The 16,603-nt window shown below is 39.1% G+C and overlaps 1 non-coding gene across 1 annotated transcript; it reads left to right on the top strand.

The window, feature by feature from the left end:
- Positions 1–12,336: 12,336 nt before the first annotated feature.
- On the top strand, positions 12,337–12,443 carry LOC116549781. Its single transcript, XR_004268063.1, has one exon. It is a non-coding gene; the product is annotated as a U6 spliceosomal RNA (small nuclear RNA).
- Positions 12,444–16,603: the final 4,160 nt, after the last annotated feature.

Below are 16,603 nucleotides of genomic sequence, written 5' to 3'. Positions count from 1 at the left end.
TTCTTAGATAATTTAAAACAGAACTATCATTTGACCCAGCAATGTCATTACTGAGTATATACTCAAAGGAATATAAATTGTTGTACCATAAAGACATATGCACTTGTATGTTCATTACAGCACTATTCTCAATAGCAAAGACATGAAATCAACCTAGATGCCCATCAATAGCCCATCAACTGGATAAAGAAAATGTGGTACATATACATCATGGAATGCTATTTAGCCATAAAAAATGAAATCATGTCCATTACACCAACATGGATGGAGCTGGAGGCCATTATCCTAAGTGAATTAACATAGGAACAGAAAATCAAATACCACATATTCTCTTTCACAAGTGAGTGGATACAAAGAAGGTGACACGAGACACCAGGGACTATTTGAGGGTGAAGAAGGGTGGAAGGAGAGTGAGAATCAAACAATTACCTGTTATATACTATGCTTATTGCCTGGGTGACAAAAATCTGTACACCAAATCCCTGCAACTCAGTTTACCCAAGTAACAAATCTGCACATACCCACTGAACCTAAAATAAAAGTTGGAAAGAAAAAGAAGGAACAAGTAAATGTGAAGATAAAGCCTGCAATGGAAGAGCATCCACATCATTTTGCAAGGGAAAAAATTATCTTGCTCATGCCCTAATTGAAGAAGACCAACGATTAACAGTAGAAATAGCCAACATCATAGACTTCTCAACTGGTTCAGCTTACACAATTTTGACTGAAAAATTAAAGTTAAGGAAACTTTCCACTCAATAGGTGACAAATTTGTTGTGCCCAGATCAGCTGCAGAAAAGAGCAGTTTTCAATGACAATTTTAAATAAGTGGGATCAAGATCCTTGAAGCCTTTCTTTGAGGAATTGTAACAAGAGACAAAATACAGCTTTATAAGTGCAATACTGAAGACAAATCACAGTCAAAGTGATGTCTACCGAGAGGACGAAGTGGTCCAGTCAAAGCAAAAGCACACCAGTCAGGCACAAAGGTCATGGCAATAGTTTTTGGTGTGCTTATTGGCTTTCTGGAGGGCTGAAGAACAATAACCTATGATTACGTGAGTGTTTTGAAACAGCCAAGGTTTTAGCAAAAAGCCCAGAGTCCTTCTTCACCATGACAATGCTCCTGCTCATTCCTCTCATCAAACAAGAGTAATTTTGTGACAGTTTCAATGAGAAATCATTAGGCATCCACTTCACAGTCCTGATTTGGCTCCCTCTGACTTCTTTTTTTTTTTTTTTTTAACATTAAAAAGGTCTCTAAAGGGCACCAATTTTTCTCATGGTAATAATGTAAAAAAGACTGCAACTTCCCACAACTCTCAGTTCTTAAAGGATGGACTGGATGGCTGGTATCATTGCTTACAAGAGTGTCTTGAACATTAAGGAGCTTATGTTGAGAAATAGTTTATATTTTTATTTTTATCTTTTAATTCCATTTTTCAATGAACTTTTTGAAAAAAGAGAGAGAGAGAGAGAGAGTGTGTGTGTGTGTGTATGTTTCTATGCTTTTCATTTTGTTTCTCTGGAGAACGTTGACTCAATACAGTCCATTAGCTTACTGATGGATAGCAAGCTTATTTCCTCTGCCCTCTATAAATAAACAATGTTACAGTGAAGAACCTGGTATATGTCCCGTTGTGCACATGTAGATCTGCAGGATTGAAAGGCAAGTGCATGGCTAAACTGACACCATTAAGGAGAGCATGCACATGTCAGTACCAACTCTTTTCAGGTCCTTCACTGACCTACAGAAATACATATTTTCATTTATACTGAACTGTCATGGGAAGGTAAGAAGGCTCTTTCATCCTACTGTGCCTCAAGAGAGTGCAGACTTGCTTATAATGTCAAATGAACAGCCTTCTGTTGACCTTGCAAAGTCAGGGCTGTTCACATACAATCTGCCATCTGCCCACATCTGGCTTCACTGCCCAACCTTAACACTTCAGTGAGTGTTTTTCCACCTTTTTTTGAAAAAGAAAAAATGTTATGGGCACAAAGACCATATTTTGCTGTGCTTTAGCTGGTTAAATGGAGCATAGTCCAGCAAGAGGGGACAGATCAAATATGTTGGAAATGTGCCACTGACTTTCCTTGTGGCCACAGGAAAGTGACTTTGCCTTTTTGTTTTCACATCTCCTCATTCATAAAATGAAAGGACTCTTGTTCTTCATCTTCCTATTAATTTAACAAATAAAATATCTACAAGTATGAACTAAAGATATTTAACACTTTTAATTCTTATTTAGAATTGAGAGACTAGTCATGTGCATACATATGAACTTTGACTATCAAAGGCCATTTTGCCAACCCAAAATTCTGGAAGCAACAGTATGATTTGTGTGAGAGCAATTCCATTGCTATCTCTAACTTGAGCAGTCTTGCAAAGTATTTGAAAAACGAAGTTCTATTTTATTCAGTGACACTTATGATAACCTTCAAATCTTGCTTAGGATAGTATTTTTTGGTCATATCTATATATATTTCATATTTTTGAGATGAAATCTAGCTCTGTCACCAGGCTGAAGTGCAGTAGAGTGATTCCAGCTCACTGCAACCTCCACCTCCCAGGTTCAAGTGATTCTCCTACCTCAGCCTCCTAGGTAGCTGGGACTACAGGTGCGTACCACCACACCCAGCTAATTTTCGTGTTTTTAGTAGAGATGGGGTTTCACCATGTTGGCCAGGATGGTCTCGATCTCTTGATCTCATGATCTGCCCGCCTCAGCTCCCCAAAGTGTTGGCCTTACAGGCGTGAGCCACCATGCCTGGCCAGTTATATCTATATATATTTCTTATTCTTGATAAAGACTAAAGTTGTGGTAATTTTACATATCAGACTAAGACTTTTATGGACTAAGATTATTTTCAGTGGTAGAAATAGGATCTCCCAATACTCATTTTAAACAAGAAAAGTAAATCATTACACATTTCTAATACTTAAAACCAGAGATGGTTTCTTTAAATTTTATTAGATTTTGAGAACTCACTCTTGATTATGGAAAATAGAAAATTTCTCATTTTAGTTCTCAGAAAATTCAGTATCCATGAGTATATAAAAATATAAAATTTGTTATTTAATACTACTATCTTCAAATAAAGCTTAGATAGGTCTAGGCCAAATTCTTTTTGTTAGAAGTTGAGTAACTAGACTCTAGGAAGTAGCACCTAAATCATTTTGGTTATTAACACTTTAAACAAACTAGCTTATCCGATTGGCTAGCTAGGATTGGGACCCTTCCATAAATGGAACTATCAGAGGAGGTCCAGAACCCCTAAAATTATTTGAGAACAGCAGTAGAGATTGGGATGTTATAAAAAGAAGATATGCAGCAAAGAGAGGGCAGCAGGTGAAGGGGGACCTCTGGAAAGTGGAGATGAAGACTTAAGAGAAATGGTGCTAACGACAAATTTTGCTAACTTTTAAATTTCACTACTTCAGAGAACAGAAGTCTAGGAGTCACAGAGGAAGGTCTTACAGTTCAAGCACCAGAGCACCTAAGCAAGTTACACGTCTTCTGTGAAGAGCAGCTGATAAAGTCTGGGAGAATGGCTCAGTCATACTGGCTATTCCACTTTGGAATCTATGAAGTCCCTAGAATAAGAATAATCCCTGAAAGAGAATAGCAGACAACAGAGATCCCATACAATAGAAAACTATCATCAAGGCTTTATCTTTTTTGTTGCAAGTATCTCTTGAACTGAATCATAAACCTTCCTAAAGTTGACAGATAAATCAGAACTTTGGAGGGATAGGATGGCAGGGACATCTAGTTTTTCTTTTTGTTTCAAGTGCCATGGAATTGTTAAACTATTAGCTATATTGAGGCATGGGTGTGTAAGAAGACATTTTTTTCTCACTCAACTCATGGATATCTTATGGTATAGATTTTTTTTTAAAGTGAAGTAGCTTAAGTGAGCCTCTGATCTATTAGTGACCTAGGAATAGTTACTGTTTTCCACCCTATGTCTTTCTCTACCTTTATTAAATATAAATGTCTTAAAAATTAAAATAACATTTCTATGTTGTAATTCCAAACAACCACAAATTAGCATCTTTCCTTCTTATATCCTGTTCACACCTAAATATTGCACAGACCTCTAAATACAGAAGACTGGACTGCTGTCATAAGACTATAGGATTGATACTCTTAATTTTTCTACTAATCTGTTGAATTTCAGTTTACAAATTTGTTGATGTTTTACTTTCAAGAATTTTACATTTATAGACTAAAGCATAACAAGTGACACCAAAGGCCCTTAAAATGTAACAATTTATCATTTCACTAAGAGTCACATTTGAAAGCGTACACCTTGAGGCAGATATGGGAGTGAGATGCCATTATCTGAACTTTGTGGTTTCCTGCTCATTACCATGTATTCAACTTTCAGAACAAGTCTGGAGTGAATGGAAAGTCTGGCATACATGTCAATTTAAAGCAAGGTAACAGGGTTGAGACCAGCCCTTTCCCCTCTTTCCCAACCTCTCCTTTCTCTTTCTTCATCCCTCTTGATGCTTTTAAGCATAACATAAAGGTATTCCCACAAGGAATATTTTATAAATCAGTTAGTGATTTTACACATTTGCACTTGAGCAAGGAAAACTGAAAAAGTATTGTTAACTAAAATGAAAAATCCCTAATAGGGTGGAATTTCAAGTCCACTTTTACATAGGTTTTGGGAGTCATTTTGTGGCAAATACCAACAAAAATGGTGAAAAAGTATCTCTTGGCCATATTGCTCTTATAAAGTATGTGAAGTTTGTTATGGGAAATAATTGTTTCTTGCGAAAAGTGCAAATGTCATTTAAGGCAGTGATTTCCAAACATGATTGTTGTACATGATAATCTCCTATGGAATTTCTTAAAAATCATAGCTTCCCTGTCCCAACTCAGTATCCTATTTTCTGAGCCTTGGATCTAGAAGTTTTCTGCTTAAGATTTACCAGAGGTTTGTAAATTATTGGTTAATTTTTGTTTTTGTTTTTTACAGAATAATCTTTTGGCTTTTTGAATTATTTTTCTTTTCTTTTGTCTTTCTTTGGTTTTATTTTCCTACACTTTTCTAACTTCTAGGGGTGGATGCTTAGCTTATTAATTTTCAGCCTCATATTTAAAAATTATGTGAATTTTAAGACATTAAATTTCCCTCCAAGTTTGACCTAAGCTATGTCCTGCAAGTTTTAAAACGTAGTATTTGCAAGTGGCTGACATGAAAGCTGAATAGGATTGGGTTTCTGTTCCTTGAAAATTTGATTTAATTAAAACAAAAGCTCACATCCTCAGTTTTTAAATCTTTTATGAATATAAGAAACTTTGGATTTTAGTTTACCACCATTCATTCTCATTTGCAGTTAAACTGTAACCTATTTTGTCAGCTCTTCACTGATTTTAAAATAACTTAGAAACAATTTATGTTTTTTATTTGTTTTTCAGTTGGATAATTTATTCAAATAACCTAACTTGCCATCTGACTCCAAACAGGAGTCCTTAGCTTTACTCTTGGGGTCTGGCCTCTTCACAGAGCAGACAAAATGGCTGTCAGTCCACCTTGATCGTGACAAGAGCACAAAGAGCTGTCCTCACCTTAGCTCCAGTCTAACAAATATCACTGAGATAGATTTCCAAGGCCCAGCAGAGACAAAATCACAGTAGCTGGAAGATAAGTCATTGTAGCAGTGGCAGACTGCCACTAGAAGAAGGAAAGAAAGGATAACCAAAGCAGTAGAGTCTGTTCTGCAAACACTGTTTTACTGAATCCTTATACTACCACCAAGAGACAGGTATCCACTCTCTTTCACCTGAAGAAAACAATGGATTGGTGAGTATCTTAGTCTATTTGTGTTGCTATAACAGTATACCTGAGGCTAGGTAATTTATAAAGAAAAGAGATGTATTCAGCTTATGATTCTGTAGGCTGGAAAGTTCAAGAGCATGGTGCCACAACAGGCCAGCTTCTGGTGAGGGCCATCTGCTGGGTCAAAACATGGCAGAGAAGCAGAAAAGTGATTGGGCACATGCAAAGAGATCAGTTGGTGAGAGAAGTGGCAAGAGAGACTCCAGGAAGCTGAACTTGCTTTTATAACAGCCTGCTCTCTAACACTAATCCATTCCCACAGAGCAAAAACTCACTCATTTTGAGGGAGGGAGTTAATCAATTACAGGGGAAATCCTTCCTTATGACTCAAACACCTCCCACTAGTGCCACCTCCCAACACTGCTACATCAAATTTCAACATGAGTTTTGGTGGAGACAAACCATATCCAAGCCATAACATTGGCTAAGAGCTTGTTCAATTTCACATAACTAGGAAAGCCAAAGTCAATTCTAACCTGAGTCTGTTGGATTCCACTCCATGTTCCTAAGCACTGCACTCTCCTATGAGTTATTCATCCTTCAGCCACTCACTTACTATGTCTCTAATGGAACAGGATTTGGGGCATGGTACTTCTGTTGAATGGAAGAGAAGATGTGAGAATGTGGGCCAGTCCAACTGGGCAGCTCAAGGGTTAGCTTAGCGGTACCTTGGTGGAGATGTTGAGTTAGAATGAGGGAGAGGTCACTGGACAAATTTAAGCACACTTTGCATACTTTGCATTTCTACCCAGGTGGGCTTGCTGCCCAATTAGAGCTTTAGAATATAAGTAAATATAATATAAATAAAGCTAGACTTATTGGGCTGCCTTACATTTACCCTTAGGCCCATCTTAATATGCCATTACATCCAAAAAGAAAAAGGCACACACCTCACTCCAAAAAAAAAAAAAAAAAAAAAAAAAAAACGAAAGAATTGTAAGCTTTTACTGAAGTTTCAAGAGGCAGAAGTAGCATATAGATGCATGCACAGCACATATGTCATAGCAAGGTTTCTAAACAGGGTCTTCGGAGCTCTTCCTCTCTCAAGAGTTCTACTTCTCATGGAAATTGCTCAACGCTGCTCTCAACTACTAGCTGTCAAGTTCCAACTCACGTCCCTCTTCTCTCTCGGTGTACCTCTAGATTCCTCCCCGACCCTGGGACTTCCTTCCCAAGTAGCTTAAGCCCATCTTAAGTACAGCCTTATATTCTACTTGTTTTGGCTTTAAAAATCATTTTCTTCCCACAGTGCATTATATGGATTAGTCCAATAAAGGCCTAGTAGTAAACCCCACCCACAAAAAAGACATAGGAGGCAGGTGAGAAGGGAAGTTTGCACATAACTTTTCAAGTTCCCTTTTTTGCTCTCTCCTACGTTTTATATATATATATATATATATATTACAAACTTTCAAGAATGGAAAATGAATCTAACTAACACTGAGTATGAGGTGAGGAGTAAGCTTAAACGAATCCTATGGCAAATGATCTCACGAGCAAAGATATTGTATTTTCTCTGTAGACACTAAAACCACTTATTATTGGGTAGGAATCCAATGTGTACCTTAGGATAGAATTGTTCCTTGCCCTTCAATGTCTTTGTCTGTTCCCAGTGATAATGTCCTTGTAAAACACTATAGCTAATCTAATATTGCATGGTTTCTTAAGCCCTGGATCCTTTATGACTAGCTGCCACGTAAGGTGATTCAGTATCTACCCGCCAAGTAATTTCAGGAGAACTGCCGATGATACAATGACTTGCAAACATGCACAGTTTAAGTCAACTGCCTCTCAGGAATAAATCAAACTCTGATAACTGACCTGGCAGTTTTTCATCTTGGATTTCCATTTTATTCACCAGAAGTATCCTTTTGGGAAAGCTTCAAATGCTTTTGAAATGAAAGCAAACTAAATTGCTTCTTTTGCAAAAGATAATACCTGACTTTATTGGTTCAAAAAGAAATTGGTTGGATTAATTTCAATATTGTTTGTCTTGGTCTTTGTTTTTTTTATCACCTAAGTTTATCCCTTAAGAAGTAAACATCCTTCAACAGTCACAAAATGAGCTTACAAAAGACAAAAATAACAGCAAACAAAACACAAAATGAGACAGACTCATATAGATAAAATCAGTTTTCACCTTACCCTCCAGTATTCCAAGTACTCTTTATGGTTATAATAATCTCTATGGTTACCTGCTTTTTAAAATACCACTCCCATGACTCCTGTTATTGTGAGTCACACCATCACACATACACCTGTCTTTCCCCTCACCAGCCTCTGTACCCCTTACTCAGAGAAGAGAGGGACAATATCTGCCCTATGGAAGATTCTTAATACCATATTTCATTAATTCTATGGCATATATATATATGACCTCATATTTTAATAAGTCAAAAATACTTCTTCCAATAAATAGCATGTCATACCTTAAATGGCAGCATTTTTTTCTTAGTGGCATACAAAATAATCATGTATTTTATAGTTGATAATTTCTTATAGCCAACAAAACATGGTGCTGAATTGTATCTAATGAGTGATTATTCATCCAGATTTGGGGTAAACTGTTAATGCATTTTAGTTAAAAATAAAAAGTAGGTGATCAAATGATAAAAATTTAGAACATGTAGTAAGAAAGAATTTTGCTATAAGCTAAGAAATCAGTTATAATTTAAACAATACATGTTTATTGAGCATTTACTATTTACCCATCACTATTCCTAATGATAATGATATAGCAGTGGACAAAATAATCCTTGTGGGCCTACATCATAGTAGAGAAAATAGACAATAAATAAATATATGTGAAGTCAGTTAATAATAAGTGCTATGAAGTAAAACAAAGCAGTTAGGAATAAGGTTGGGGAGAAAAGTGGAGGGAGATTGCTATTTCAGATGAGATTGTTAGGGTAGTCTTCTCTGAGGAGGGGACATTTGCATAGAGAAGCAAGGATGTGAGTTACGTTCCTTTTGTGGATAGAACATTCTGGAAAAGGGCAGAGAAGGGAGGTAGACTATTTCAGAAAAAGAGGACACATGCCGGGGGTGTTTGAGAACAGAATCAAGGCTAGTATGCTGCAGCCAGTGGCTATGCGTGGGAGTTCTAGGAGACGAGGCCAAAGAGGTAGTAGAGGCCCTATCATGTAGGACCCTAGAGGTCACGGTAAGGATTTGACTTTTATCTTGAACCATGTAGGAGGTTTCTAAGAGTTTTGAACAGAGGGCCAGGTGCAGTGGCTCATGCCTGTAATCCCAGCACTTTGGGAGGCCGAGGCAGGCAGATCACCTGAGATTAGGAGTTCGAGACCAGTCTGATCAACATGGAGAAACCCCGTCTCTGCTAAAAATACCAAATTAGCCAGGGATAGTGGTGAATGCCTGTAATCTCAGCTACTCAGGAGGTTAAGGCAGTAGAATTGCTTGAACCCGGGAGGTGGAGGTTACAGTGAGCCAAGATTACGCCAACGCACTCCAGCCTGGGCAACAAGAGCAAAACTCCATCTCAAAAAAAAAAAAACAATTTTGAATAGAGGAGTGATAGAGCCTGACTTGTGTGAAGGGAGAGTGCAGGAGAGGGGTTGATAAGAAGGGGAACATAAAGAACATAAGTAGGCCACTATAATCCAGGTGAGAGGTAGTAATATTGGGAATAAGGTGGAGTGATACTGAAGTGCAGGGAAGGGAAGGGCGTGGTCCCTTTAAATGACAGGGAAGTGGGGAAGGGAATTGCTGGGTAAAGAGGGGCATGATTCCTGGCTAGAGCTCACCCTCACAGACCTAGGTGAGGACAGGCATTTTTTGCACAAATGTTGCATTTCCCAAGACCACCCTGGCCTGCCACATCCCCATCCTGTGCCTATAAAAACCCCCAAGACCCTGTCAGGCACACAAAGGGGGCTGGACATTGAGAGGAGCACATCAGCGAAGGAACATACCAACAGGCACCAGCACGATGGCAGGCCAGCGACTGGCAGAAGCAGAACAACCTGGAGTTTGGCTGTGGCAGTTGGAGGAGAGCCTGGTGGCCCAGGCCACTGAGAGGCCCAGCTCCAGGGGAAAAACTTCCCACTCCCTTTCCTTTTGACTTCCTCTGAGCTACCTTCACTCAATAAAACCTCACACTCATTCTCCAAGCCTAAGTGTGATCTGATTCTCCAGGACACCAAGGCAAGAACTGGGGATACAGAAAGCCCTGAGTCCTTGCAACAAGGTAGAGGTTTAATTGAGCTGGTTAATACAAGCCACCATAGACGGCAAAACTAAAAGAGCACCCTGTAATACACGCCCATTGGGGCTTCAGTAGCTGTAAATATTCACCCCTAGACACTGCCATGGGGTTGAAGCTCCACAGCCTGCCCATCTGTATGTTCCCCTAGAGGTTTCAGCAGCAGGGCACTGAACAAGCAAGCCACACTCCCATCACATGCCCTGTGAAGGGAACATGGGAACTTTTCCCATTTCAGTAGCATGGAAGTGGTGGTATTCTGGATAAATTTCAAAGGTAGACCTGTCAAGGTTAACTGGTAAACTGAATGAGGAATATAGAAGAAATAGATCAAGGAAGATGGCAAGGTTTTTATCAACTTGTAATGGAGTTGTCATTTACTACAGTGGGAAAGATTGTGAGAAGAAGAGTTTGGAGAAGAGAAAACCAAGAGTTCATTTTGAATGCATTAAACTAGGGACGCCTATAAGTATTAAAGAGAAGACGCTGAGAAATGAGTCTATACTTCAGGAAAGAGGTAAAGATGGAAATATAAATCGTGAGTTAACATATATACAGAATTTTAGGAGATACGAAATATTTTAAGCTCTAGAGCAAGGGTAGAGAGGGAGATGGGGAAGGAAGACAGAATTCTGGGGCAATCCAATGTAAAGGATCAGGGGAATGAGGAGGAACCAGCAAAGGAAATGGAGAGGGGAAGTTAGGAAGGTGAGATGGGAACCAAGACAAAGTATTATCCAAGATGTCAGCCCAAGAAAGTGTTTTAGATCAAAGGAGTACAACCTGGCCAAATTCTGCTGATGAAATGAGTAAGATGTAGGCTGAGATGTGGCCCTTTTATTTGGAAGCCAGGAAGTCATTGATGACCCTTACAAGAGATGATTCAGTAGAGTATAGGCACAAAAATCTAGTTCTAAAGGGGTAAAGCAAGAATAGAAGGAGAAATGAAAATGGAAACAAAACATAGCATTATAAACAACATTTTTTTCTTTTTTTTTTTTTCACTGTCACTGAGGCTGGAATGCAGTGGTGCAATCTCAGCTGACTGCAACCTCCACCTCCTGGGTTCAAGCGATTTTCCAGCCTCAGCCTCCCTAGTAGCTGGGACTACAGGCATGCGCCACTGCATCCGGCTAATTTTTGTATTTTTAGTAGAGACGAGTTGTCCCCATGTTGGCCAGGCTGGTCTCAAACTCCTGACCTCAGGGGATCTGCCTGCCTCTGCTTCCCAAAGTCCTAAGATTACAGGTGTGAGTCACCACGGCCGGCCATAAGCAGCTCTTCCTAAAGATATACAGATATGTCAGTTGGAAAAGGATATAGGATCCAGGAGAGGTTTTGCTGCTTTTTTTTTTTTTAAAGATAAGTTTGTACTCATTAAAGATGGATCCCCTTTCTTAGATCCCTTCTCTGTAGCCTCTCTAAATTAATTACTTAATACAATTGGGAGAGAAGTATGCAACTGAGATCCATCTCATACTGAGAAATGAGTCTATACTTCAGGAAATGGGTAAAAGATGGAAATACAAATCATGAGTTATTAACATATGTAGATTTTTTGGAGATATGAAATATTTTAAGCTCTAGAGCAAGGGTAGAGAGAGAGAAGGGGAAGGAAGTCTTTCTAAGTTAAAATTTGAAAATAATATTATTTATACTTTTACTAATGACTGTCTCGAAGGGACCTAGGGAATCAGTTTTTAAAAATATTCTGACCTGCTTTGTTTGGGGGAATATGGTGTTTTCACATGCTTTTAATTACAAATAGAATATAAAAGGGTGTCTCAGGCCATCAAAATTCATTCATTTCAATATTAAATCACTTTAACAACAGAAAAATAAGGTCGTATTCTGAAAAGAAATAATCCCATCACTATGCTTCTCTTTTTCAATATCAGAGCTGACAGATAAGCAAGTCTTATTAGAAACAGATAAGAGTTTCCTGACATCTGTTATAGTAGATGGCTGACAGTAACTCTAAACACATTGACTCTATTTATTGGAGAAGAGCTGGACTGAATTAAAGAGGATTCTAGCTCAGTGGTTCACTGTCCTGGCTGCACATTTGATTTACTTATGCCCGTGACCCACCCCCAGAGATCCTGATTTATTTGGTCTGCACTGGGAAGCAGATATGAGTATGTTTCAAAACATTCCCAGGTAATTTTAATGTACAGCTGAAGTTGAGAACTACTGCCTAGCATTTAAGCTTTTCTCAAGATAAAGAACACAATTATAATGAAAAGGCTTGAGTGCTTGCTTCGGCAGCACATATACTAAAATTGGAACGATGCAGAGAAGATTAGCATGGCCACTGCGCAAGGATGACACGCAAATTCATGAAGCGTTCCATATTTTTATACTTTACAAAAGAAGACATGCATGAGGCCAACAAACATATGAAAAAATGCTCATCATCACTGGTCATCAGAGAAATGCAAATCAAAACTACATTGAGATACCATCTCACGCCAGTTAGAATGGTGATCATTAAAAAATCTGGAGACAGATGCTGGAGAGGATGTGGAGAAATAGGAACACTTTTGCCCTGTTGGTGGGAGTGTAAATTAGTTCAACCATTGTGGAAGACAGTGTGGCGATTCCTCAAGGACCTAGAAATAGAAATTCCATTTGACCCAGCAATCCCGTTACTGGGTATATATCCAAAGGATTATAAATCTACTATAAGGACACGTGCACATGAATGTTCATTGCAGCACTGTTTACAATAGCAAAGACCTGGAACCACCCCAAATGCCCATCGATGATAGACTGGACAGGGAAAATGTGGCACATATACACCATGGAATATTATGCAGCCATCAAAAACAATGAGTTTGTGTCCTTTGTAGGGACATGGATGAACCTGGAAACCATCATTCTCAGCAAACTGACACAAGAACAGAAAATCAAACACCACATGTTCTCACTCATAGGTGGGTGTTGAACAATGAAAACACATGGACACAGGGAGCGGAGCACTACACACTGGAGTCTGTTGGGGGGAAACAGGGGAGGGACAGCGAGGGGAGGGGAGTAGGAGAGAGATAGCATGGGGAGAAGTGCTAGATGTGGGTGATGGGGAGGAAGGTACACACAGCAGATCACACTGCCATGTGTGTACCTATGCAACAATCTTGCATGTTCTTCACATGTACCCCAAAACCTAAAATGCAATAAAATAAATTAAAAAAAAAAAAAAAGAAAAGGCTTGAAATCTGATCTAATTTCAAAAACAGAACATAGGAAATAGCCACCACCACTTGAAGGGATCTCATGTCATGGAATTCTCATCTACCATGAAGAGTACACTCCCATAATTTTGCTTGTGTGGCAGGCAGCTCCATGCACTGCCACAGAAGGTGGGAGGGTAGCGACAGGCCATCTGGGCAAGCCCAGGTGCTTTGTCTTCTCCCCTGTGTGATGGTTACTGAAGGTCCTGTAGCCAGCAGAACCAAATTGGCTTTTGAGCTGTGATTCCTTAATATAATCTACATATAAGTCCTAACCAGACATAGACTTGTAAATAGCTTCTTTCATTGTGTGGGTTTCTTTTCACTTTCTTTTTTTTTTTTTTTTTGAGATGGAGTTTCACTCATGCTACCCAGGCTGGAGTGCAATGGCGCGATCTCGGCTCACCGCAACCTCCGCCTCCTGGGTTCAGGCAATTCTCCTGCCTCAGCCTCCTGAGTAGCTGGGATTACAGGCACGCGCCACCATGCCCAGCTTATTTTTTGTATTTTTAGTAGAGACGGGGTTTCACCATTTTGACCAGGATGGTCTCGATCTCTTGACCTAGTGATCCACCCCCCTCGGCCTCCCAAAGTGTTGGGATTACAGGCGTGAGCCACCGCGCCCGGCTCTTTTCACTTTCTTGATTGCATCCTTTAAAACATAAAAGTTTTTCATTTTTTGCGTCCTTTAAAACATAAAAGTTTTTCATTTTAATGCAATCCAATTTATCTATTTTTTCTTTTGTTGTTTGTGCTTCTGGTCATAGCTAAGACCCCATCGCCAAATCTAAGGTCATAAAGAATTATAAGTGATGTGATACACTATTTTTCATTTTGAGTTAATTTGTGTATATGGTGTGATATAGGTCCAACTTCATTCTTTTTTATATGGCTACACACTCATCCCAGCACTACTTGTTAAAGACTATTTTTTTCCCCATCGAATGGCCTTGACACCGTTGTTGAAAATCCATTGGCTATAGATATATGGGTTTATTTCTGGACTCAATTCTATTCCACTGGTCTATATATCTATCCTTACATCAGTTCCACACCATCTTCATTACTGTAGCAATGTAATAAGTTTTGAAACAAGGAAGTGTGAATCTTTCAACTGTATTCAAGATTGTTTTACTTATTTTGAGTGTGTTGAGTTTCCACGTAAATTTTAAGATCAGCTTGTTTATTTATACAAAGAAGCCAGGTGGGTTTCTGACAGGACTTGTGTTGAACCTATAGATAAACTTGGAAGTACTGTCTTTTAGTGATATTAAGTCTTCCAATCCATGAACCTGAAATGTCTTCCTATTTATTTAGATCTGATTAGTTTCGTGTGTGTGTGTGTGTGTGTGTGTGTGTGTGTGTGTGTGTGTATGTGTGTGTCCCGGTCTCTCCGTCATCCAGGGTGGATCAGTGCAGTGGCACAATCTAGGCTAACAGCAATCCTCTATCCATGGCTCAAGCGATCCTCCCACCTCAGCCTCCCAAGTAGCTTGGACTACAGGCATGTACCATCAGATAATTTATATATTTTTTTATAGAAATGGGGTTTCACCATGCCTCCCAGGTTAGTCTCAAACTTCTGGGCTCAAGCCATCCACCCACGTCAGCCTCCCACAGTACTAGGATTATAGGCATGAGGTACTGGCACTGATTAGTTTCTTTCAACAATGTTTTTCATTCAATTATAACAAAAATCTAAAAGGATTTTGGTGGAATTTGAACAACAGATTCTAAACAACTGTTCTTCATGGGAAAGCAAAAACATACAAATACACCAAAAAGAACAAAATGAGAAATCAGCGTCAAGTAAGCCTAGATAAGTAGACCAACTAAACAGAATAGAAATCCCAATAGGCAGATTGGGCAAGATATATGATATACTGGAGTCAGCTTCTACCAGCTCCTAAGATGATTTTTATAATCATTAAAAGATTGAGATTGACATTTGGTTCCCTGTGGCCTGAATGAAGAAGATTCAAAGCTAATGATTTTCCTCTTGACTGAATTTTTTATTTTTATCACTCAAAACTTTGAGAAAGTAGAAGCTTGCCTCATATTTACACTATATTATATATACATAATTAATGAATTAAATGAATGAGTATATTAACTGCCTTTCAATTTACAGGACTTGGAAATAATTTTTGCCTTCTTGAATTATATTTGCTTAAATTTGGGATTCAAAATGTTTCACACATAAAATATTTGCTTTAAAATCTCTAGATTAAAAGGTATGAGATTGGTTGGGTGCAGTGGCTTACATCTGTAATCTCAAACTTGGGAGGCAGAGGCAAGAGGATGGCTTGGACCCAGGAGTTTAAGGGTACAGTGAGCTAGGATTTTACCACTGTACTCTAGCCTAGGTAACAGGATGAGACCTTGTCTCTTTAAAAAAATGATATGGCCGGGCGCGGTGGCTCACGCCTGTAATCCCAGTACTTTGGGAGACCGAGGCGGGTGGATCACGAGGTCAAGAGATCGAGACCATCCTGGTCAACATGGTGAAACCCCGTCTCTACTAAAACTACAAAAAATTAGCTGGGCATGGTGGCACGTGCCTGTAATCCCAGCTACTCAGGAGGCTGAGGCAGGAGAATTGCCTGAACCCAGGAGGCGGAGGTTGCGGTGAGCCGCGATCGCGCCATTGCACTCCAGCCTGGGTAACAAGAGCGAAACTCCGTCTCAAAAAAAAAAAAAGATATGACTGGAAACTATGGAATAAAGTAATTTGATTTTCTGCTTATATATTCTGTTCAATCTGCCATAGTCTACTGAGCATGATGAGATTATGGGAAGGTACACCTTTAACTGTCTCAGCCTCCGGTAGTGGGAGAGGAACAGGAGGTGTCATGGTTTCCATGTTTCTACCCCATTTGGCGCAAGGGATCTGCTTTTAGTGCAAGTCCCAACTACAAAGAAGTTATTTTAACCAAAGGATGTTTTAGAAACCTTCTATCCTTCCAACCCCCAAGGAAAGCAAAGAGTACAGATCACAGACAGATGGAAAACACAATTCAGAGAGAGGTTACACCACAGATTTCTGCAAACAGAGAGAAAAGTCCTTTGGGAACTTACTGATAGCAGATATTTTTTAAGAGAGAAATAACTTAGCAATACAATAGAGAGTTTGCTCTTTAAAAGAAAGCTGCACAAGTGCACAAAGAAAAGTAAAAATTAGCTTCTGAATATGAAAACATATCTCCCAGTGTGGCTCTGTAAGAATATGCTGAAGATCAACAGGTCTAGTTACAGCTTGAGGGACCATGGAATTTGGCCCACACCA

The sequence above is a fragment of the Sapajus apella genome, unplaced genomic scaffold (genome assembly GCF_009761245.1).
Source record: "Sapajus apella isolate SASKATOON/1434 unplaced genomic scaffold, GSC_monkey_1.0 scaffold6, whole genome shotgun sequence".
In the NCBI taxonomy this organism is placed as follows: domain Eukaryota; kingdom Metazoa; phylum Chordata; class Mammalia; order Primates; family Cebidae; genus Sapajus; species Sapajus apella.
This window is presented reverse-complemented; position numbering and strand designations above follow the sequence as displayed.